This window comes from Rana temporaria, chromosome 8 (genome assembly GCF_905171775.1).
Source record: "Rana temporaria chromosome 8, aRanTem1.1, whole genome shotgun sequence".
Taxonomy (NCBI): Eukaryota; Metazoa; Chordata; class Amphibia; order Anura; family Ranidae; genus Rana; species Rana temporaria.
The window spans coordinates 63,433,686-63,458,246 of NC_053496.1; positions in this window are offsets into that span (position 1 = coordinate 63,433,686).

The window sequence follows — 24,561 nt, forward strand, 5'->3', positions numbered from 1 at the left end:
AGGGTTAGCACACCATTTCACAAAAAAAATTCTTTTTTGTTTTGTTTTATTGAGGGTAACACACTTGGATGGGAATGAGGGGTATTATGGGTTTCCCCCTAGACTTCAGGGACAATTTCCCCAATGTAAAGTCTATATACAACTCCAACCTCTTTCTCCAGCACACACTTCTTTGCGAAACTCCAGCTGTGTCACCTTGTTGCAATTTGGTAGGTAAGGGCCATTACAGGCAGGGACTTGCAGCCCCTATACTAGGGTGACACACTTTCCCAGAACTTCCTTCCATGGTCACTGATCCCAGCATCACCAACCCACCTGGCTGCAGCTTCTCCTTTCACTAGCCCTCCTAGCTAACTTCTCCACAGTACTCCCAGACTGACCACTCACCAGCCCACCTGGCTGACATCTCAGGGGATCTCCCGAATGTGCTGACCTGCTCCTGCTGTCCTCTCACTTGCTAACGTGCCTCCAGGATAGTATTCCTCCGTGTGTTGTAGAGGGTCCCTCCAGAAACCGAGCCTCAGGTCACCCCCTTTCATCCAAGACTAGGGAAAATCCTCAAGGGCCACTGACGTCCTCCCCAGCACTCCATTTCCCACTCGACTACCAGAACCCATTCATTTTTATGAGGTGGCCTGCCCCCTGCCGGCCCATATGCTGGAAATTGTCTGGGGCCCTCATCAATACTTTAAGCAGCTCCTCAGACTCCACCCACTACTTATGGAAGCTTCTCCAAGGTTCCAGAAAGCAGGGGGGCACCTCCCTGAGTCACTCAGTCCTGACCAAGATTCAACCCAGGCCTGGCTCTCAGCCAAGCCAAATTTTCCTACACTACAGCTTACAAACAACTATCTAGCACACTTGAGGGTGCTACAGACTGGAGAGGGAAGCTGAAGATGGGGGTCACATATGGTACAGTGGGGAGAATTTTGTGAATGAAAAGGTTAACTAACCCTTTAACAATGGAGTTATTTTATTTTTCTGTATATTTGGAAACACAAACTGTCCTTGACACTTGAAAACAGGTTTGGGAGATGCTGTGCTATGGGATCTGACAACAGACAAACACTTAGGGCCAGATTCAGGTAGAATCGGCTTACTCTGCGGCCGCGTAACGTATTACATTTACGTTACACCGCCGCAAGTTTTACGGGCAAGTGCTTGATTCACAAAGCACTTGCCTGTAAAGTTGCGGCGGCGGGGACCATTTAAATTAGGCGCGTTCCCGCGCTGAACGTACTGCGCATGCTCCGTCCCTAAAATTTCCCGACGTGCATTGCGCTAAATGACGTCGCAAGGACGTCATTGGTTTAGACGTTAACGTAAATGGCGTCCAGCACCATTCACGGACGACTTACGCTAACAACGTGAAATTTAAAATTTCGACGCGGGAACGACGGCCATACTTAACATTGGCTAGACCACCTAGGGGGAATGTTTATCTTTACGCCGCGTATCTCTACGGAAACAACGTAAATTTACAGCGACGGGCAAAGCGTACGTTCGTGAATTGGTGTAACTAGTCATTTGCATATTCTACGCCGACCGCAATGGAATCACCACCTAGCGGCCGGCCTAGAATTGCAGCCTAAGATCCGACGGTGTAAGTCACTTACACCTGTCGGATCTTAGGGAGATCTATGCGTAAGCTGATTCTATGAATCAGGCGCATAGATACGACAGTCGTATCTCAGAGATACGACAGCGTATCAGGAGATACGCCGTCGTATCTCTTTTATGAATCTGGCCCTAATGAATTATTTTATCTTTTCAGAAAAAAAATTAAAAAGGTGAATTAGCACTCTCACATGCCCCCCCCCCTCCCCCCCAGATCCCTACTGTTATTACCTCCATGGATGGAATGCTGAGCTGTCAGTTCCCACGCAGCCCAAGTAGTGGTCCAGGAATTTGAAATTCTTGCTCTTCTCCCTTTTCTCTGCCGCGCTTCTGGGACAGATCAGAGCATTTCTGACTGGTCACGTTGTCAGAAGTGTTGCACAGAGAATAGGGAGAAAAGTGATGATTTCAAACCCCCAGGACCATTACACAGGCTGCATGGGCACTGAAAGCTCAGCGGGGAATGGAGGTAGGGGGGGTGTATGGCGTTAGTTCACTTTTTAATTTTTTTCTGAAAAGGTGAACTAACACTTCATATTGTTGTAGATCAAAACAACTATGCAGCTACTGGCAGCAGAGGAGTCCAACACATACAATGTCCCACAGGAGAGGATTCCTCTATCAATTTCACTTGTGTGGATGGAGATATCCGTTAATTATTTTTTCGATAAAAAAAGGCTGATCAAAAAAATAAGTAATCTATGGCTTGCTTTATTGTGCAAAGCCAGGTTGCATTTGGTTATTCAGTATGTAAGGTATATGGGCTCACCTCACCTTCTAAGAAGATTGAAGAACATACAATGACAGTGAAGAAGACACAGTAAACATGATCAACATCAATATATCTCTAAATCACAACAAGCATAAAGGATAAGTGTGCTAATCCTGCCTGTCAATCCCCTGGCGTACCCTCACAACCCAGATGTATACTTACTTATCTGTATTCCATGGCTTCATAGGTATATCATTATTTATTTTAGTTTATGTATAGATTTGGTAGATGCAGTCATACGCGCATTGTTTAAAATGAAGCAATAACCATTAATAAGGTAGAGTTCATACATTTTTTTTCTCCAATAGATTCATTTATCCATAATTTTTTCTACACATTGCCATAATATAGAGGGACATATTGGGAAAAATGTGACAAGGAAATGTTCTTTGTAAGGTTTGCCTAGTAGAAGGGTTTTGCCTTGAACTCCAAAGCTTATGTGCCTGCTACTGATCAAGATCTTGTGCTAAATAAGTTACATGGTTAAACCTTTAAGGCTGAGCAAGACAAATGTCCATTATGGAGATGTCCACTTTAGAACTTTATGCAATACATGTTAAAAGAATGCAGGTCATCACTACTTGGAACTTCTGTCAAGCCAACAGCACTAGAAACATGCCTACTGATATCTTCTCAACATGTTAGTGTTGTGGGTACAGATAACCTTCTTGCTGCCTGATACAAAAGATGGAACATGGCGGTATTTGGGAGATCAGTCCACTAAATGAGTTTAAATTCCGAAATGTCATATTTTACTGCAGCGCATCATAAGGGCCTACCCAGAGGCAGACATACTGTACACACTTCTCAGATATCCATTATGAGGACTGGATCACTTTCTTATGCTGGATGGCTAAACATAATATTCTCCTGGAAAAAACAGCCCCCTATCCTACCGACTACATTTTCAAAAAATGTTTAAATATAATCTCTGTTTCCCATAGCAACTACTGTTCCAGTTAAACATCCGTACTAAAGAATTAAAAGGAAAATCTAAACAATGTTGTAAAGTTACTGGAGAACAAAAACTTTTGTAACTTTCTCTTTTGATTTATAGGAATTTATTCAAGAATCAAAGCATTATGGTTATATTTTTTATTGAATGTGTTGTTCTTACTCTGTCTCAATCTCTGTCTCTCATTCTTTTGTGTTACAAGTTGGACATTATTTTCCATTTCTGAACCACGTCTGAAAGATGTATGAATTTTTCCAAAAGTTCCCGTGCTTTGTTCTGGAATTACACAATACATCCTCCCTTAAAACAAAACATTACTCTGTTCCCTGCGAAGTGTCTGTGAATGCCCTCCAAAAGATTCTAATTCCCTCCAGATTTCAGAATAATTATTTATATTGCACCATCAGTTTCTAGGAAAACAACTACAACATGGAAAAAATAAATCTTTCCAGTTTTGTTTCAAAGACTGATTTGAAGACTTTTTTTCAATGTCTTTAAAGTCATAGTCCAAGAAAAAAAAACAATATTAGAATGTGAAATTTATATTCATACAATTTTATATCGTTAGATTAATTAAATCATTTGAAGAAAAAATTCCTTCTCAAAGTCTTTGTTGCCCAAGGAATCATGTAGTATTTATAGAGCAGAGTAAAAATAGAAAAAGTCGAGTTTTATGAGTTATGGGCAACACAGAGTGAGAGAGTTTCAAAGAAAATAGTTTTGTTGCAATACTTCCAGTATGCTATTCAGCTTACTACAGTCTGCTTAGACCCTAAAGTAAATCTAAAGTAAACCTGTCTTGTGTCTTCTACTAAAAATGTACCGGTATATTTCAAGATTTAAGCTTGACAGCAGGCAAGTCTCTAAGGGCCAGATTCACAGTGAGAGTACGCCGGCATATCTACTGATACACCGGCGTACTTTCAAATTTGCTGCGTCGTATCTTTAGTTTGAATCCTTAAACCAAGATACGACGGCTTCTGGCTTCGATCCGACAGGCGTACGGCTTCGTACGCCTTCGGATCGTAGGTGCAGTACTTCGGCGCCCGCTGGGTGGAGTTTGCGTCGTTTTCCGTGTCGGGTATGCTAATTAGCTTTTTCCGTCGATCCACAAAGGTACGCGTGGCCGTCGCATTCTCTTACGTCGTCGCTAGTCGGCTTTTCCCGGCGTATAGTTAAAGCAGCTATTTCGTGGCGTATAGATAGACTTGCCATGTTAAAGTATGGCCGTCGTTCCCGCGTCGAATTTTGAATTTTTTTTTTTTTTGCGTAAGTCGTCCGTGAATAGGAAAGGACGTAACTCATGTCTACGTTCAAAAAATGACGTCGGTGCGTCATTTCGTGCAAAGCGCGACGGTAAATTTAGAAACGGAGCATGCGCATTTCAATCGGCGCGGGGACGTGCTTCATTTAAATGAATCACGCCCCCTACCCGCCCAATTTGAAATACGCGCCGAGAAATACACTACGCCGCCGTAAGTTACGGCGCGAAATCTTCCTGGATTCGAAATTCCGCCAGGTAAGATACGGCGGCGTAGCGTATCTCTGATACGCTGCGCCAGGGCAATTCTTTGTGAATCTGGCCCTATGGTTCCAGTACTTCAAGTACTCAGAATGCAACTGGAGTTCCTCTGAAAAAAGAAACACCAACATATGAAAGAATTGGCATGGCCAATTGCCAGGCTTCAACATTGCCACAGGGTGGGTGGCTATGTCTATGCAAATACCAACTTGAAGCATATCAACACTTACTGACATTATTACAGTGTCATGATAAAGAATAAAATAGAAAAAAATAATTGGCTGTTAGATGACGCAAATGAGTTCTTTAACCACTTGCTGACCAGTTTACGCAGATATACTGTGGCAGGTTGGCTCTCCTGGGCTAACCGACTTACCTGTATGCAAGAAGCATAGCGTGCGCATGCATTGATATCCGCCAGCAACCCGCGATTGCGGTGAGGAGAAGCAGAATGGGGAACTGTCTATGTAAACAAGGCGATTCCCCGTTCTGCCAGATGACATGACAGAGATCTACTGTTCCCAGTGATCGGGAACAGTGATCTCTGTCATGTTCCAGTAAGCCCATCCCCCCTACAGTTAGAACACGCTGAGGGAACATGTGTACCCCTTGATTGCCCCCTAGTGTTAACCCCTTCCTTGTCAGCTATAAAAATGCACTGATCAATGTAATAATGTCACTGGTCCCCAAAAAGTGTCATTTGGGGTCAGATTTGTCTGCTGCAATGTCGCAGTCCTGCTAAAAATTGCAGCTCGCCACCAATACCAGTAAAAACAATAAACAAATAAAAGTCCCTAAATCTATCCTGTAGTTTGTAGACGCGATAATGTTTGCGCAAACCAATCAATATACGCCTATTGCCAAAAAAATGTTTTTATATATTTTTTGGGGATATGTATTATAGCAAAAAAGTAAAGACAAAATAGTTGTTTTTTTAATTGTTGGTCTTTTTTTGTTTATAGTGCAAAAAATAAAAACCGCAGAGGTGATCAAATACCACCAAAGAAAATTTGTGGGTAAAAAAGGATGTCAATTTTGTTTGGGTACCGTGTCGCACGACTGCGCAATTATTAGTTAAAGTGACGCAGTGCCGTATCGCAAAAATTACCTGGTCATTAAGGGGGCAAATCCTTCCGGGGCTGAAGTGGTTAAAATGCTGTAATAAATATGACCCAAAGTGATTTAAATGTAAGATTATCTAATTATTTTGAATGCTATCATCATATATATATTAAACATAGTTATAGTTGGATAAATATAAAAATAATTACTCTAGGTGGACTATTTCACATTTTTACAACTGTTGCAGCCAACAAACCTTTCCATAGGCGGAGGTTAAACTTTTTTTTTCAGGTCACAAACAATGCCCTACTGATTTTGCTATATAGACCATTTATGTATTTGTACAAGATGATCATATCCTCTCTAACCTTCACACTATGTCAGGTTCCTGGTGGCCATGTTTGTGTTGGCACAGCAGCCCATTCATTTAAATAGGCTGCTATAGCTACAGAAAGCACAGAGAAAAAGCCCCTCGAAAAATGCAGTTGCAGGGAAACCGCATGGCGCATGGTGCTGAGTAGTTCCCAACACAGGAAACCATGCTGTGGTTTACAGTGTGTGGGGGTGCTATTAGGACTAATAGTTCCCACAGCCATTTGCTTAACAGCAGTATGTTTTTGCTGCGGGTGCAGAAGGTATGCGAATACATGCCTTCTTGCACCTGCTCAGATGTGAACTTAGCCTTAAAGCAGATCTCCACCTTGGGGAGTCAGCAGCTTAAAATACTGACTTTTACTATATGGACACTTATCTGTCCAGGGAGCCCGCAATGTCGGATCAACTATTGGGTGCAGGTAAACCAGGCGTAAAGCCTTTTCAGCTTGTTGCACTTTCTGATTGGCCCGGTGGCGGAAGGAGTAGGAGGGGGCCGAACTTCCGGGAGATCGGGCCACAGCCCGGTCTCCTGGAAGAGGGGAAGGGGACCTGTCAAAAACAGATCCCTGTTCCCCCCTCCCCCCTGAAAGGTGCCAAATGTAACACCAGAGGGGAGAAGGAAGCAATTAAGTGGAAGTTCCACTTTTGGGTGAAACTCCGCTTTAACTGCCTCCCCTCAAAGGAGATTATGTTTAGATCAGCTAATATTTCCTAATAGTTGATGTCCTTTGTGGTCCTAAAGCTAGGTGAACATGAGCCGCAAATCTTCCGAAAATGGTCTCATGGCTGGTTTCTGTCGAACAAACATGCTGGAAAACCAGCAGCTGATCAACGCTTGCAGCCAAGCCCAGGACAGTCTCAAAATCCACACCATACACCCCCTCCTTTGATATTTTTGACACCCCCTTGCCTATTAGCCCAGAATTTTTTTCTTAAACAGATTTGGCCCCCTTTGATTTCAATGAGGTTCAGAAATGTACCCAATAATTACTTGTTCTCTTTTAATTATGAAGTAAAAACAAAAGGTTATACCATGGATGGGACAAGTCGGGGACATCACAGTCGGTTAAAGGCAAAGTGATGATTGAGGATATTCCCATCGATTTATTCTCAGCAGGAAATCTGCTTGATTATGGCCAACCTAATTTCCACTAGCGGGGCTATTTTAGTACTTGCAAAGTATCTGCTTATGTGTGATTTGGTGGAGAAATAAAAGAAAAAAAAATCTGGAACGTTGGAACCTCAAAAACCACAGGGAGTCACATAAATAAAAATCTGGTTGAAATTATACCTATCCTGTGGATATTTTCTACAAATGACTTAACCAAGAAAATGTCTGTGGTATGCAAAGACATAATGTATAATTAAAGTACAAAGATGTGTGCTATAAACGACTTTTTGTAAACAACAATACGGCCTTAGAACAGTTACCACAGAAAAACGATTTTCATGTTTAGGGAGGAAGCTACAATTACATTTATTTTATGGAAAACTTTTTTTAAAAGGTTGACTCTTTTGCTTTAGGTTTATCAAGTTTGTGTAGTAACTATGTGATGTAGTACAGCAATCTCCCCCACTGTGCTATTGTGTTCTGACAGAAGGAGGATATGATCATCTTGTACAAATACATAAATGGTCCATATAGCAAAATCAGTAGGGTCACCACAGTAGAAATGGGGGCATTGTTTGTGACCTAAAAAAAAAAAAGGTATAACCTCCGCATATGGAAAGTTTAGTTAACTGCAAGAGTTGCAAAAATTTGAAATAGTCTACCGCATGAGCTTGCTCTTACTGGTTTTAGTAGATTTCTTAGAAAAATCTCCCACTGGATTTGGGTGACTCTTAATTGGCAATTGTGGGGGACCTGGAGGGGGGACTTAGGTGAGTATAACTGGCTTCACAAGGTAAGGGTAGAAAATGGCCTAGTAGTAAGGGTTAGAGGGTGGAAATAGGGAGGCATTGGAAAAACTCTCAAGTTTTAGTAAATCAACCCCACTGTGTTTGGGAACAAACAAAATGTAATTCAATTAGTCTGGGTTCACACTATTGTGAATTGGCTGTGGGTTTGGCCGCATACAATTCTCATAGCAGGAGATTGTAACCAGCTCTCTACGGAGGTAGTTCACACATCTCCACAGTGGCTCCGATGTGAATTGCACAGGAGCCTTGTGCGTCTATTGGTCCATTTCAGGTCCGAATTCAGCCCAAAATTCGAGCTGGAATCGAACCTGGTACAGTGAATAGAGACGCACCAGACTCCTGCTGTAAGCCGATGAGTTCTGTAGTGTGACCCAGCCTTAGGTATGTGGCATAGTTTGCTTGAGTATATAGAATATCAGTTGAAGTAGGAATTTTAACTTTTTCAGCAGCTCTCTAGAAGCACTTAAATGAGAATTCCAGGTTTACTGTCTCTTTAAATATTTCATTTGGGCCAACCAACTTATTTCTGTGGTAGAGCATCCAGTTGTTATAGACTGTGGCAGCTTTAGCTACATACAGTAGGTGGTGTTGTGTTCTGGAAGCAGTATAAGACACTTCCATCCCTCCTGCCGGGTATAGATTAAGTCATTCCCACCATTCAGGAGAAGCACTGTATTTTTATCAATGAATACAAGGCTTCCTCTGATTGGCCAAAGTGGAGAGGGCAGCAAATTCCTCTTTGAGATATTTTAGTTTTGTAGTATTTTTAGCCATGTGCATTTTTACTGTCATTTTATGGTTGCATCATTTTTTAGTGTACATATTAAACATTCTATTAATATTTTTGGACATTTAAAGTTGGTTTCCAATATTACCTACACAAGGATCAAACCGCACACTTGGCTAAAGATCTCAATGTAAAATGAAAACACTTTTTTTCCACTCCACACCACACGTAGCTGACATACAATTAAGACCTAAAACAGGTATGTGTAATAAAAGATTTCTCCTTCTACACCGCAGTGAGACAAAATTCCTTTCATTTACAGTCTACCACTGGAAAAACCCTGAGCTTTCGCCAAAGTCAGCACATAAGTGCAAGCCGGCCTACCCAAATGTCACTGCGCTGCCAAGTTCTGAAGCCCCTCACGTCTTCCTGGCACTTGTAAATCCATCAACAAAGCACAGAGCCAATATCTGACTGATATATTCCATCAAGTAATAGTAGAGGGGAAAAAAAAGTAATTTCCTTTTTATGTAGTTTTGTTTCAAAGCGCCCTTGTCGCTATCCCAAAATAACTAAATAATGGGACATCCTGGAAAAGAATAGGTTGCCTACAGTGTTAGCCAGACTAGTGTGACTGCCCAAATTAGGGGGAGAAGGGGTAAATTATGCTGTGCTTTCCTGCTCACATTTGCAGGCATTTGGGGGCCAGCCTCCTGTCCTGTGAAATATAAAAAGGCAGAGGTTTGGGTCACACACATGCGGGGGGTCAAAGGGATAAAGAACGGGAACCGGACAGAACATGCTGAGAGATGTGCTCCCTTAATGGGACACTGGCCTTAAGAATACACACAGGTCATGAACTTCTCCTATTGAGTTTTGCCAGCCTTGGACTTCATCCACAAGGACTTTACCTATGCAGGTACCCTGGGGCAGCCACTATTAGCATTAGACGTTCTGCCATGTTATGTTTATCATGCTGTACTTTAGTAAAAGTTGTTTTTACTACTCAAGGGGTGTACATGGGGTCCTGGCACCTACACACAAGGGTCTGAGTTTACTACAGCACACAAAGGTTCTAATAACATGACAGCAAAAAAAAGTTAACTGCAACCAGTCATATGCTTGGTACCTGGTAAGGTGACAGGTTCTCTGGTAGCGAGGGGGTCCAGTGTTTTGGCTCCCTCCCTAGCTGTCTGTCTCTATCGGTCTCCAGGAGTGGATTAACATTACGAAGAGAATGACCTGATCAGTGGGTACGGAGAAGCAAGAGTTAAAGCGGTGTTCCAGCCGCCAATTTTTTTTTTTAAGTCAGCAGCTACAAACACTGCAGCTGCTGACTTTTAATAAGGACACTTACCTGTCCAGGGAGCCCACGATGTCGGCCCCCCAAGGCCAATCCATCCATCGGATCTGGTGCCGGCGCCACCATTCAAACTGAGGTAAACCGGCAGTGGAGCCTTGCGGCTTCACTGCTCGGTTCCTACTGCCCTTGCGTGATTTGTGCAGCGCTTTGTGAATGGCCAGCTGTCTTTCGGGACACACACAGGTCCCAGAAGACAGCGGGGGGGGTCATAATTTACGGCAAGGGAGGAAGTGAACTCAGAGCTCTGCGGTATAGGAAGTGGCAGAGTAGGATGACTGCCTAGCAACAGGGTCTTTCTGGTAAGTAATAAAAAAAATGTCTCTAAATGTTTTTGAATATGTTTAAAGAAGACTGCTAATGTAAAAAAATTTTTTAGGGTGGACCTCCGCTTTAAAGGAGCACGTATGAGGTCCGCGCTATATACTAGGCGGACCCCATTCTGTTACCGGGACTGAGGTAACGGAGGTACGCTGACTGGTGGAGTGGGCATGGGCTCTGCCTGTCTCTCCCAATGCAACACAAGCACCTGTTCAAGTGTTTAGAATATGGGATGCCATCATTGAAAGAACTTCACAACACTGCACATAATGCACATCTTTGTGTTGGAGGACTGCTTAAGGTTTGACTTTCACATGACTGCAGCCCTTGTCTGGTCCCAGGACTAATGAGTATGCCTTCGGGCAAGGTGTAATCCTAGTGTTGGAACAGCTGACCTTTCTTGCGCCTGGTGAAGCCCAGAAGAACCCACCCCAGGGTAGGCTTCCTGTGTGACCCACGCTTGGTGCCCAAATAGTTAATGGGGAACACAGGGAGGAGGTGTTACCTACCTATCACAACATGCACCCTACCCTTACATACTTACCTGCCTGGTGGATGGTGAAAAAAATGTGCTTACTTCAAGAGCTCTGGGTGACTCTGTTATCAGACGTGTGTACCCCCAGGGAGCTATGTTTCTTCTCACAAACTCCCGCATAAGACACAGTAGTGACACGGTAGCCAACTAGAGGAAATCACAGAGCCCAGAAGTGGACACTATCCTACACACCGGGAACTGACAGATGGCAGCGGGACCCAGAACCCTTGAAGTGTGCAGAGATTTATTTTGCCACCTGCGAGGCAGGGAAGTATTCAGCCTAAAAATCACATTGGGGCCAGCGTCCCTAATTCTTATCTCCTGAGGTAAATCAAAAAACCTAATATTTAAAACTAGGAGGAAAGGGGCAGCCGCATGCCCATGACCTTGGGCTCATATTTTTTCACCCTCCTTTTACATTAGCATGTCAATGAGGAGGGAAATGAGGAAGCAAGCAAGGCACATATAAGCAGATTAAACTTTAATATTTAGCAGCCAATGTGATTTATTTTGAAAACCGATTATTGTTCTGGAGCCCTTTGTCAGTGTTCAGTGAAAAGTATTGCTGCAGACTGCACATGAACCTCTAGTGTTTACTGACAATGTGTAAGCACTCGTGTATTGCCAACAAGGAAAAGTTTACACACACCTATCGCAGTGTTGATTAAGTTTACTATGTGTACGTTGCAGTTGGTGTGCGTTTGCTTGTTGTACATTGCTGTGTTGGTTTTTAACAGGACCATGTTAAACTTTCCTCAGCTGCACAAGGGCACTTTCCTAAACGTAGAAGAGTGGTATCACTTCCCAACAAATACCATTAGGTTACTGAACATCTAAAGGAAAATACTACAGTATATCTATCCTCCCCTGTGCCGTATTAAGCTTACACTTGAAGTGAGCTTGTAGGAAACACAATTCATATAAACTAAAAGCTGTCTGTGAAGAATAGGCTGTCAGTTGATAATTTTTTCTTCACAATCCCCCCTCCATCACCCCTGGACACCCCAGAGGGGGTGTAGGTGAGATATCCCATTTATTGCCATTGTAACTGCAAATCAAACAGAGGCTAAGATGGCATCTTTCTTGGCTTGGCTTAAAGGATGAAACGATTTTTTTCCCCTTTAAGAATCTTTGTATACTGTATTCAAGATGTATTCAAGCCAAATCTCATGGAATTTTAGCATCCAATAGGATAGACTGGCCTCTCTAAGATGGCCGCATAGGAGCCCACGGTAGGGAACAACCTACTATTTAATGAGCTCCTGCCAACCTTATGAAACTACACAATGCATTTTCAGGTCAGTGGACATACTACAGCACCAGGCCTGCCTACATGTATTCGTGAAGGGTGGAATCATACAGCATTGGCTTTGCTCTGACCATGTGGATGAAGGCATGGACATCCAGTATTCTGCTGCCTTGTTTCTTCATTTCCTGTCTACAGTAGAAGTTGCTACATGCGCATGTGTTTTGGATGTTATTCCATTAAAGTGGATGTAAACCCATTCTCATCCTTTCTAAACCACTGCCATAGTGGTTATCTATAAGGATATACAGTACAGACCAAAAGTTTGGACACACCTTCTCATTCAAAGAGTTTTCTTTATTTTCATGACTATGAAAATTGTAGATTCACACTGAAGACTTCAAAACTATGAATTAACACATGTGGAATTATACATAACAAAAAAGTGTGGAACAACTGAAAATATATTTCATATTCTAGGTTCTTCAAAGTAGCCACCTTTTGCTTTGATTACTGCTTGGCACACTCTTGGCATTCTCTTGATGAGCCTCAAGAGGTAGTCACCTGGCGCAGCACCCCATCACTATCCTTCTTGGTCAAATAGCCCTTACACAGCCTGGAGGTGTGTTTGGGGTCCTGACTAACAAATAAATGTTGGTCCAACTAAACGCAAACTGGATGGAATAGCATGCCACTGCAAGATGCTGTGGTAGCCATGCTGGTTCAGTATGCCTTCAATTTTGATTAAATCCCCAACAGTGTCACCAGCAAAGCACCCCCACACCATCACACCTCCTCCTCCATGCTTCACGGTGGGAACCAGGCATGTAGAGTCCATCCGTTCACCTTTTCTACGTCGCACAAAGACACAGGGGTTGGAACCAAAGATCTCAAGTTTGGACTCATCAGACCAAAGCACAGAATTCCACTGGTCTAATGTCCATTCCTTGTGTTCTTTAGCCCAAACAAGTCTCTTCTGCTTGTTACCTTTCTTTAGCAGTGGTTTCCTAGCAGATATTCTACCATGAAGGCCTGATTCACACAGTCTCCTCTTAACAGTTCTAGAGATGTGTCTGCTGCAAAAGGTGGCTACTTTGAAGAACCTAGAATATGAAATATATTTTCAGTTGTTTCACACTTTTTTGTTATGTATAATTCCACATGTGTGAATTCATAGTTTTGATGCCTTCCGTGTGAATCTACAATTTTCATAGTCATGAAAATAAAGAAAACTCTTTGAATGAGAAGGTATGTCCAAACTTTTGGTCTGTACTGTACATGCCTCCTGCATGTATCCTTACGGCCCTTTCACACTGGGGCGCGGGCGGCATCGGCTTTTTTTAGCGGCGCTTTACCGTCATGTGTGTGGAGCTATTTGGCTGCAAGCGGGCGCTTTTAACCCCCTCTAGCGGCCGAAAAAGGGTAAGGCCGCGATGCCCATTCATTTCAATGGGCAAGAGCGGTGGAGGAGCAGTATACACACTGCTCCTTCACCGAAGATGCTGCTTGCAGGACATTTTTTAACGTTCTGCCAGCTCACCACTCCAGTCTGAAAGCCCTCTGGAGAGACTCTTTCAGGGTGCTTTGCAGGTGCTATTTTTAGTGTTATAGCGCCTTCAAAGCACCTCAGTGTGAAAGGGGTCTACCTGTCAAATGTCTCCCCTCTGTCTGTTATGAGACCCGAAAAACTGCAGATTCTGTGGGCGGATCTGTTGTCCCGAGCTCGGTGGGTGGAGTCGTGACGACAGTAGACTCCCCGCCCACCTCTACACTCCCCACCTCTACAACATATATTTTCTCCTGTGTATTTCTTACACTGAACTTCTGCTGGTCTCGTTTATTATGCATCATGATCACTAACATCCAGTCAAAACCCAGGAAAGTCACCACATGACTTCAGCATGCTCAATTCTGCTGAGGTGTGGAGCAGCCAATCCTGGGAGAGTTGGAGAAGAAAGGAAGGGGGATGTGAAGTACACAGAATGTCTCTCTCATACTCGTGTATGAGATAAGGAAATCACCTGTCACTCACAGCAAGGGGGAAGAACAGACACCGATTTCTCTGAGTCCATTTTTATTTTATTGAAAAAAGATAAGAGGATTGCTCAGAGCTGTAAACTCTTCGAGGCAAGACTGGGCACAGATGACATGACATGCTATACTCTAAAAGGTACAAGCCTTAATTAAACAAAAATGAGTTTACATCCACTTTAAAGTCATGAAGCCAGAAATTGCAACAAGTCGCACCAAAAGAAGGACATGCAGAACTTTTAAAAACATTGAAAAAAATGACATAGTTGTGAACAGGCACTATAGGTAAAGATGGGGCTCTTGTTGTGCGATGCCATGCCAAAATTAAAAAAAAAGTACACATTTCACATGAAACGTGCCTCCTCAGGAGGCTCACAAGTATTTTGACTAAAAAGCCACTTACCATATCTATGAGAACATTCTATACATACTTGGAACGATCACTCGTATCCATTGTAGGAAGTCAACTCTTTATTGTTATCTGTTGCACGCTTTAAAATATATATATATTTTTTTTATTATGTAAACAAATTAGCAATTTTTCAGCACCTCTTACGTTTAGAAATAACTATGGTATAGCAGACTGGAAATGTAGGTAATCGAGAAGAATCGGATAAAGTTACACAAATGTTAAGTATTCTTACATACAGTATCTTATGTTATAAAGTATTTTTTATTTATCAGTCCTTTAACATATGCACATTTACATTCTCTTTGCAGCATCCAAAGTAAGCATATTTCTTTTTTTTTCACGTGACCTGTAGAATATGCGGTATAGAGTTACAAGGTACATTTCAGCTGAAAAAGTCTTGCAGGACCCCCAGGCTCCCATGTTAGTGAACATGTTAAACTTGAATCATCTACTAGAGACTTTATATATCTAAGAAAAATTAAACACTACATGGTAAATTCGTTTTGTATTATTTCCCATCACCTCCTAATATTATACATTGTTATAAGTGCGCAAAAACTCACTTTCTACATATATATAATATTAATAGAATTACTTACATTGTGAATTTAAGATGCTAAACAGTGCCACCTACTGTCAGAAATAAAGACCTAACTTCAGGCACCAAATTGTTACGCGTTCTAATTATACGCTTTTATACATTAGACTAATGTCTGGTAAAACTGTCTGCCAGCATATCTGTTCCAGGACCCGTGCTGTACTTTAATCTCTTGTGTTTTTAATATATATTACTTACTTACAGAGAAATATATTTTCCTCTTCAGCCCGCTATGGGCCCTGTTATCAATAATGCATTCACTGAAGCTGGGATGTGGAGTGTTCTTTTATAACTGCTCAGGTGCGTTTTAATAAAACTCCAATAATACGACACATGCAATTTATAAAAAAAGGATAAACAAGAACGCCTTGAAATAAATTATGTCGAGGCAGTTTTTGGAACAAGACAAATGTGCTACTATAAAAGAAAGACTATTTTAAACAAACGTCACTAATGGTAGGATCGTATGGGTGCTGAGAAAAAAATGTAGGTTACCATTGCTGACTCCCCTTCTGTAAAAATGACTTGCCTGACCATCATGCTAATCATGCTAATCCATTTGCTTCAGTACTTTCTAAATTGCTAATCAGAAGTTCTGACTTGACTTTATATTCACTGGTTGTATTCTGGGTCAGTGATCCAAGGCACTAAGGCCTCTTTCACACTGGGTCGGGAGGTGCGGTGGCGGTATAGCGCCGATATACCATTGGAATTGCGGCTCTAGAGGCGCATTGCCGGCAGTATAGCCGCAGTTTCCCATTGCTTTCAATGGGAAGGAGCGGTGGAGGAACGGTAAACACACCACTCCTCTCACCGCTCCAAAGATGCTGCTAGCCCACCGCTCCAGTGTGAAATGCCTCATCCGCTCTATTTAATGAAACCATTTCTAATAGGAGCAACGCAAATCGCTCCAACTTAGAAAAAGGTTCCTGTACGACTTTGGGGGCGACTTGCATTGACTTCAATACAGAAGTCATTTTACAAGTTGCCTCTCAAGTCGTCTTGAGATCGCCTTGCCGAGTCGCCCCCAAAGCCGTGTGAACCGGCTCTTAAAGTGGAGTTTCCATCCCAAATTTTTTTTTCATTATTGTGCTCATTAGACCTAAAAAAGTAAAAAAAAAATAAAAAAAAAATGTTCTCATCTGGAAATGCCTGTTGCTATGCGGTTCCACGTAATCTGCCTTTGAAACCACCTAGGATTATGACATCATCTCCCTCTAATGCTCCTGGGAAACGTGTGTCATCATTTCCCAGGATGCAGTGCGCTGTCCAATTATCACTCCCCATCCAAGACTTGCAGGAAGTAAGTGCTTGTAGGCTTCACAATGCCCACAACCAAAATGACAACGGTGTAGACATAGTTTTATAAACTATCTTTTTTGAATATCTATGCAGATCGGCGGCGGATTGTAAAATAGTAAGTGACCGGATTTATATTATAAAAACGCAGGATGAAAGGACATGCATGTAAAAAATGCTAATTGTGGTTGGAACTCCGCTTGTTTCTCTGTTCCTCTGTTCTCAGTAGGTCTAATGGTAGTGGTTTTATAATTAACTGTCAGGTGGGGAGCTACATGGCACTGATGAGGAAATCTGCTGGGCCTGCATTCCTTTAGATGTGTTCCTATTGAAAGGATCTCTCAAACAATGTCCTTTTTTATTTGCTAGGGATGCCTGAAATCTGACTTCTATCTTAAGCAGACTTCTGGAAAAATTGGTGAGGCAATCACACAAGCAGGAAATTATGTTTCTGGGGAGTGGTCAGCACACATCCTGTGTACAGAAAACTCCAGGTAGCCATATTGCAATGTATTCTCAGAAAATTACATTGGCTGCAGATTGAAAAGGAAAAGTAATTTTTCATAACATTCAATTACAAAACAATTAGTGTCGCAATCATATGCACTATATTATTATAATTTTTTTATTGCTTATCCCCCACCCCACGAAAGTGGAGTTACCCTTTAAATACAGGAAAAGTATACATCTTTATTGGTAGATCAGCTTTAAAGTGGACATGAACCTTCAAACATTAAATTTGCTATATTATAGGCAACATCTCGAAATGTTAATTATGCCTAAGCAGTACACCAATGGTGCAAAAATGTTGAGTATGGCCTCAGATAAACAAAATAGCTAATCTTACAAGTGTACCATCATCCAGGTTGATATATAGAAAAGGGGTGGGGACAAGGGACAGTGGCTAAGGCTGATCCTCTGAAATTCCCTCCCCCCAAAAGGGGCGATTAATGGACTATCTCGGTACGGGTTAAGAAATGACATACATATAAAATAAATACTATATTTTATTACATAAAATTGTTGAAGAATACATGATAAAAATTGGAAAAACAGGACCTCAGGGATACCCTCGGGCAATTCTGTTATTACAAATATATAGACTGGTCTATGCCTCGACTAGTTTCGCGGTATAACTGCTTCCTCAGGAGAACCAATCTATAAAGCAAATGAATACAATTAATATTAAGCAAACATAATAATAATAATATTATTATGTTTGCTTAATATTAATTGTATTCATTTGCTTTATAGATTGGTTCTCTTAAGGAAGCGGTTATACCGCGAAAGTAGTCGAGGCATAGACCAGTCTATATATTTGTAATAACAGAATTGCCCGGGGGTATCCCTGAGGTCCTGTTTTTCCAATTTTTATCATGTATTCTTTGTTCAACAATTTTATGTAATAAAATATATTATTTATTTTATATGTATGTAATTTCTTACCCCGTACCGAGATAGTGTAATGCCTCTGTCATTATTCCTCTTGTTTCTCACTTTCCCCAACATGTTCTCACTAATTCTCAGGAAGATTCTTGTTTCCAGACTTCGTTTGACCAATGCGCCGCGTCACTTCCGGTGCGCGCGTGTTTGCGTTCCACCCTGGAACGCGGAAGTGCGCCTCGGCGTTCTCCGCCTCCCTCACACGCTGGCTGCCTATTTAAACCTTCAGACATGGACGCATGGTGTTCCACTATTCTGGTAGGACGCCTGCCGCCTCCTGGATTCCTGAACCTTGCTCCATCTCCTGGATTACCAGACCCTGAACCTGGATCACGCCAGTCTTCACTTGACGTTCAGACTCATTCTACCTTGAACTCGGGTCACGCCATTACTATCTTAAAAGACTGATTCAGCTAACCGCAAGTATACTGGTTACCAGACTTATGTAGCATTTTGTCGGCACATGATATTCTCTGACTGAACGCTAATTATTCATATATACCAGAGAATGAAACTTTAACCTGAAAATGTGTATTCACTGACAAGCCATTTACTATTGCTACAAACAGATACTGACATATGTCATTCACTTCTACCTCCTGCTGCATTAGTTACATACTGATAGATCTCAATATAGTTCATAGGAGGTCTGTTTAGTCCTAACTGCCTATGAAGGAATAAGCAGTGACTCATTATTGTAATTAACTGCCTATGAAGGAATAGGCAGTACTTAATAAGATACACTTGTGTACCAACTGAGGTTGTGATGAGCTGATTCCTGAACTCTTTTAACATTACAGAGAGTGACTAACGGGATCTTACTGAGAAACCTCTGCAGCTGTGATCCACAGTGTTATTCTTATTTTCAATATAGCAGGGTCTTTACATAATAGTGGAACCCAAAATAAAATAAATGGATCCAGCAGAGTTAGCTAACCATATGATTGGACTTTCTCAACGAATGGACACTTTAACTGCTTCTATGAATGAGCTTAGACTCGAAAATGATGCCCTCCATAATCAAGACTTCGCCCAACCCAGGGATAGGCCAGAGCCAAAAGTTTGTGCACCAGAACCATTTTCTGGTGAAAGAAGACAATTTAGACAATTTATTAGTTCTTGTAGACTTATGTTTGAACTTTGCCCTCGGACTTACTACTCTGATAGGATAAGAATTTTTACTTTAATTTCTTACCTTAAAGGTGAACCTAGACTATGGGCTGACTCATATGTAGAAGAGCATGGAGATCTTCTTGGTACATTCAATACCTTTCTAGACGAGATGTCTCTTTTATATGAAGATTCCAATAAACAATTAACTGCAGAGAATACAATTCGTAACCTCAGGCAAACCAAGAGACCAGTAGAAGATTATATATCTGAATTTAAATGCTGGAGTCACGATACACTATGGACTGACATCGCTCTCAGGAACCAATTCAGAATTGGCCTATCTGAGGCTCTAAAGGATGAAATAGCTCGAGTAGAGTTACCCCCCTCTTTGGAAGAATTAATGCAACTTTCCGTTTCTATAGATAGACGTCTGCGTGAAAGGAAGGCTGAACGCTCTCTCTTATACCCTACTGTTCCCTTTAAAAGATCCAAATCACCTCCCAAAGAAGTACCTATGGAGCTAGGTTCTATAAGAGGTCCTCTATCTCCCGCAGAAAGACACAGACGTAGAATAAACAACTTATGCATGTATTGTTCTGCACCAGATCATGTTGTATCCACCTGCCCTCTACTCCAGAAGAATACTCAAGGTAATCTTACTAACATTTGTATGCCCACTTCTCAAAGTTCCTTCACTAATTCCTATATTTATGTTACTCTTATTTTACAGTGGGACCAAGAAAAAATTCCTATTAAAGCCATGGTGGATACTGGGGCTTGTGGCAATTTCATTGACTTTGACATTGTACACTATAATAAAAATCCTTTCATCCGTAAAGCAACACCATTGTCCGTCACCTTTATTGATGGTTCATGTGCTTCCTCTGGCCCAATATGTACACAAACCATCCCTTTAAGGGTCTCGTGTATGAGTCAACATACAGAAGATATCTCTTTTGATATCATTTCTTCCCCTCTTTTTCCTATTGTTTTGGGGTTACCTTGGTTACATCTCCATCAACCCAAAATCAATTGGTCAACTAGATCCCTAGAGCTACAGCCTACTCATTGTAAAGAGTTCTGTTTGCCAGTTCTATCATTCTTAGAAACTAGTACACAGAACTCTAGTCTCCCTACGTATTTACATGAATTCGCAGATGTCTTTTGCAAATCTAATGCTGATGTTTTACCACCTCATCGCATTTATGATTGTCCTATAGAGCTAATTCCCGGTAGTACCTTACCTACTGCTCGTATCTATCCTCTTTCTCAACCGGAATTGGTTCATCTGAAGGAATACATAGACGAAAATCTGAAAAGAGGTTTCATCAGGCCCTCTACATCACCAGCAAGTGCTGCAATGTTTTTTGTTAAAAACAAAGATGGATCTCTACGACCCATCATAGATTATAGATCCCTAAATAATATCACAGTGAAGAACCGTTATCCTTTACCACTCATACCAGAACTCATTGAAAGACTTCAAACATCCAAGATCTTCACCAAATTAGACCTCAGGGGTGCCTACAATTTGATTCGGATTCGTCCGGGCGACGAATGGAAAACTGCATTCAAAACCCGATATGGCCTTTTTGAATATCTAGTCATGCCTTTCGGTCTCTGTAATGCACCTGCCACTTTTCAATGGTTCATCAATGATATATTCCGCGATTTACTTGATGTATGTGTCGTAATATATTTAGATGATATTCTAATCTATTCCGACACCTTGCATGATCATCAGAAACATGTCAAATGGGTTTTGGCCAGATTAAGAACACATTCCTTATATGCTAAGTTGGAGAAATGCGTTTTTAGTCAAAGTACTATTTCTTTCTTGGGATATCAAATCACCCCTTCAGGTATCCAGATGGATCAGACCAAAGTTGACACTATCCTTTCTTGGCCAGTTCCTAAATCCAGAAAAGCTCTTCAACGCTTCCTGGGTTTTTCTAATTATTATCGCAAGTTTATAAAGAATTTCTCCTCTACAGTAAAACCATTGACCAGTCTTACTAGTTCAAAAGTTCAGTTTTGTTGGACCAACGACGCTCAAAGATCTTTTGATCTATTAAAACAATCATTCACCACTGCACCTATTCTTCAATTACCAGACTCTACGTGCCACTTTACTTTAGAGGTTGACGCTTCTCATTTCGCTCTAGGAGCAATATTATCTCAACGACCTTCTTTAACAGAAACTCTGCATCCTGTCGCTTTCTACTCCAGGACTCTGTCACCCTCCGAAAAGAATTACCCCATCGGGGAAAAGGAACTGCTAGCCATCAAGGATGCACTCACAAATTGGAGACACCTGCTGGAAGGAGCTCTGCACCCCATCGCTATACTCACAGATCATCGAAACCTTCAACATTTAAAGGCATGTAAGACTTTATCGGCCAGACAGGTTAGATGGAGTCTTTTTTTTGACAGATTCAACTTCTTTATAACTTATAGACCTGGTTCTCAAAACACCAAAGCAGACTCCCTTTCTCGCATGTATGAAGACCAAACAACAGAGATACCACCGGTCTCCATCATACCACCTTCTCGCTTCATCGGAGTTACAACCTCATTTAGGGACTTACTATTACGTTCCTTTGCTAATAATCCACCATCCCTACCTTATGACCTCACAAGACAACCTGATGGTGTCTACACCTTTAACGGTAAACTCTATGTTCCGCCTGACCTTCAAGTTCAAACCCTCAAACAATGCCACGACGCTCCATTAGCAGGACACCCTGGTCTCAACAAGACCCTCCATCTTCTCAAAAGAGATTACTGGTGGCCTCACATGGTGGAATCTGTTCAAGAATATGTCCGATCTTGTGTGACTTGCGCCACCAATAAGCACTCTAGGAAGCCTCCTTTCGGACTTCTTACTTCTCTTCCTGTACCAAACAGACCTTGGGAAATAGTCTCTCTAGACTTCATTGTCGATCTTCCTAAATCACAAGGTGCCAACACAATTATGGTTTCAGTCGATCTTCTGACCAAGATGGCACATTTTATACCATTAAAGAAACTACCTACATCTTTACAGACAGCAGAGGCCTTCATTAACCACATCCTCAAACTACATGGCATTCCAAGTCAGATTATCTCTGACCGAGGCACACAATTTATTTCCAAATTTTGGAAGGCTTTATGTAAATCTCTTCAAATAGACCATCGTATGTCTACCGCATACCATCCTCAAACCAACGGTCAAACTGAACGTGTAAATCAGATTCTAGAGCAATATCTTCGATGCTACTGTAGTCACCTCCAGGATGACTGGTACCAGTTGCTTCCTTGTGCTGAATTTGCCTATAATAATACTACCAGTTCTTCCTCTCAATTTTCTCCCTTCTTCGCTAACTATGGCTATCATCCCAACAGTCTACCAACCTCTATTCCATCTAATAATGTTCCAGCAGTAGAAGACTATCTCACCACCATAAAGAATACTCTCATCAAATTAAAATCAAATTTATTGGCCGCTCAGAAAAGACAGAAAATATACTATGATTCTCGTAGAACACCTCCACCTCCTTACAAGATTGGAGATTTAGTCTGGCTCTCTACAAAGAATCTACGCCTCAAAGTTCCATCAAAGAAACTCGGTAGACAGTTTACCGGTCCTTTCCCTATATCACATATAATCAACCCAAACGCTGTCAAATTAAAATTACCTACTGACTGGAGAATACATCCATCTTTTCACGTTTCACTTATAAAGCCTTATATTCCCAATTCCTTTCCTAACAGAACTCCACAACCTCCTCATCCAATTGATGTCTTAGGTGAAACGGAATATGAGATTGAAAAGATAATCAATTCAAGAAGACGTGGTTCATCACTACAATATTTAATTCGTTGGCTCGGTTATGGTGAATCAGACGACTCTTGGGAGGATTCCTCAAATATTCATGCCCCAAGATTAATTAGACAATTTCACAGCAGATATCCTCAGAGACCATCTCCACTTGATGTTACCACTAGGGCCCCCTTGAGGAGGGGAGTATGTAATGCCTCTGTCATTATTCCTCTTGTTTCTCACTTTCCCCAACATGTTCTCACTAATTCTCAGGAAGATTCTTGTTTCCAGACTTCGTTTGACCAATGCGCCGCGTCACTTCCGGTGCGCGCGTGTTTGCGTTCCACCCTGGAACGCGGAAGTGCGCCTCGGCGTTCTCCGCCTCCCTCACACGCTGGCTGCCTATTTAAACCTTCAGACATGGACGCATGGTGTTCCACTATTCTGGTAGGACGCCTGCCGCCTCCTGGATTCCTGAACCTTGCTCCATCTCCTGGATTACCAGACCCTGAACCTGGATCACGCCAGTCTTCACTTGACGTTCAGACTCATTCTACCTTGAACTCGGGTCACGCCATTACTATCTTAAAAGACTGATTCAGCTAACCGCAAGTATACTGGTTACCAGACTTATGTAGCATTTTGTCGGCACATGATATTCTCTGACTGAACGCTAATTATTCATATATACCAGAGAATGAAACTTTAACCTGAAAATGTGTATTCACTGACAAGCCATTTACTATTGCTACAAACAGATACTGACATATGTCATTCACTTCTACCTCCTGCTGCATTAGTTACATACTGATAGATCTCAATATAGTTCATAGGAGGTCTGTTTAGTCCTAACTGCCTATGAAGGAATAAGCAGTGACTCATTATTGTAATTAACTGCCTATGAAGGAATAGGCAGTACTTAATAAGATACACTTGTGTACCAACTGAGGTTGTGATGAGCTGATTCCTGAACTCTTTTAACATTACAGAGAGTGACTAACGGGATCTTACTGAGAAACCTCTGCAGCTGTGATCCACAGTGTTATTCTTATTTTCAATATAGCAGGGTCTTTACAGATAGTCCATCAATCGCCCCTTTTGGGGGGAGGGAATTTCAGAGGATCAGCCTTAGCCACTGTCCCTTGTCCCCACCCCTTTTCTATAGTACACCAATGGTTTATTATTTTATCCTGACTGTCTCCTGAAAAAATATCACTACACTTCATGTGTCATTAGTTTCTTAGCTGTATGTCTGCAATGTGAGATCATCAAAGGCACTGCTGTCTCTGACTGCTAATCTTAATTGATTCAGTGATGTTACTACTGTGCTGTTCTCCTTGCTGCCCAGAAAGCTGTACCAGAATACCCACAGTGTGAGAATCTCCATACTTCTCTTTGTCAATTCTGTGATGTCTGATTTCTGAACCACCCCATGCTGCTGCTGTTTGATT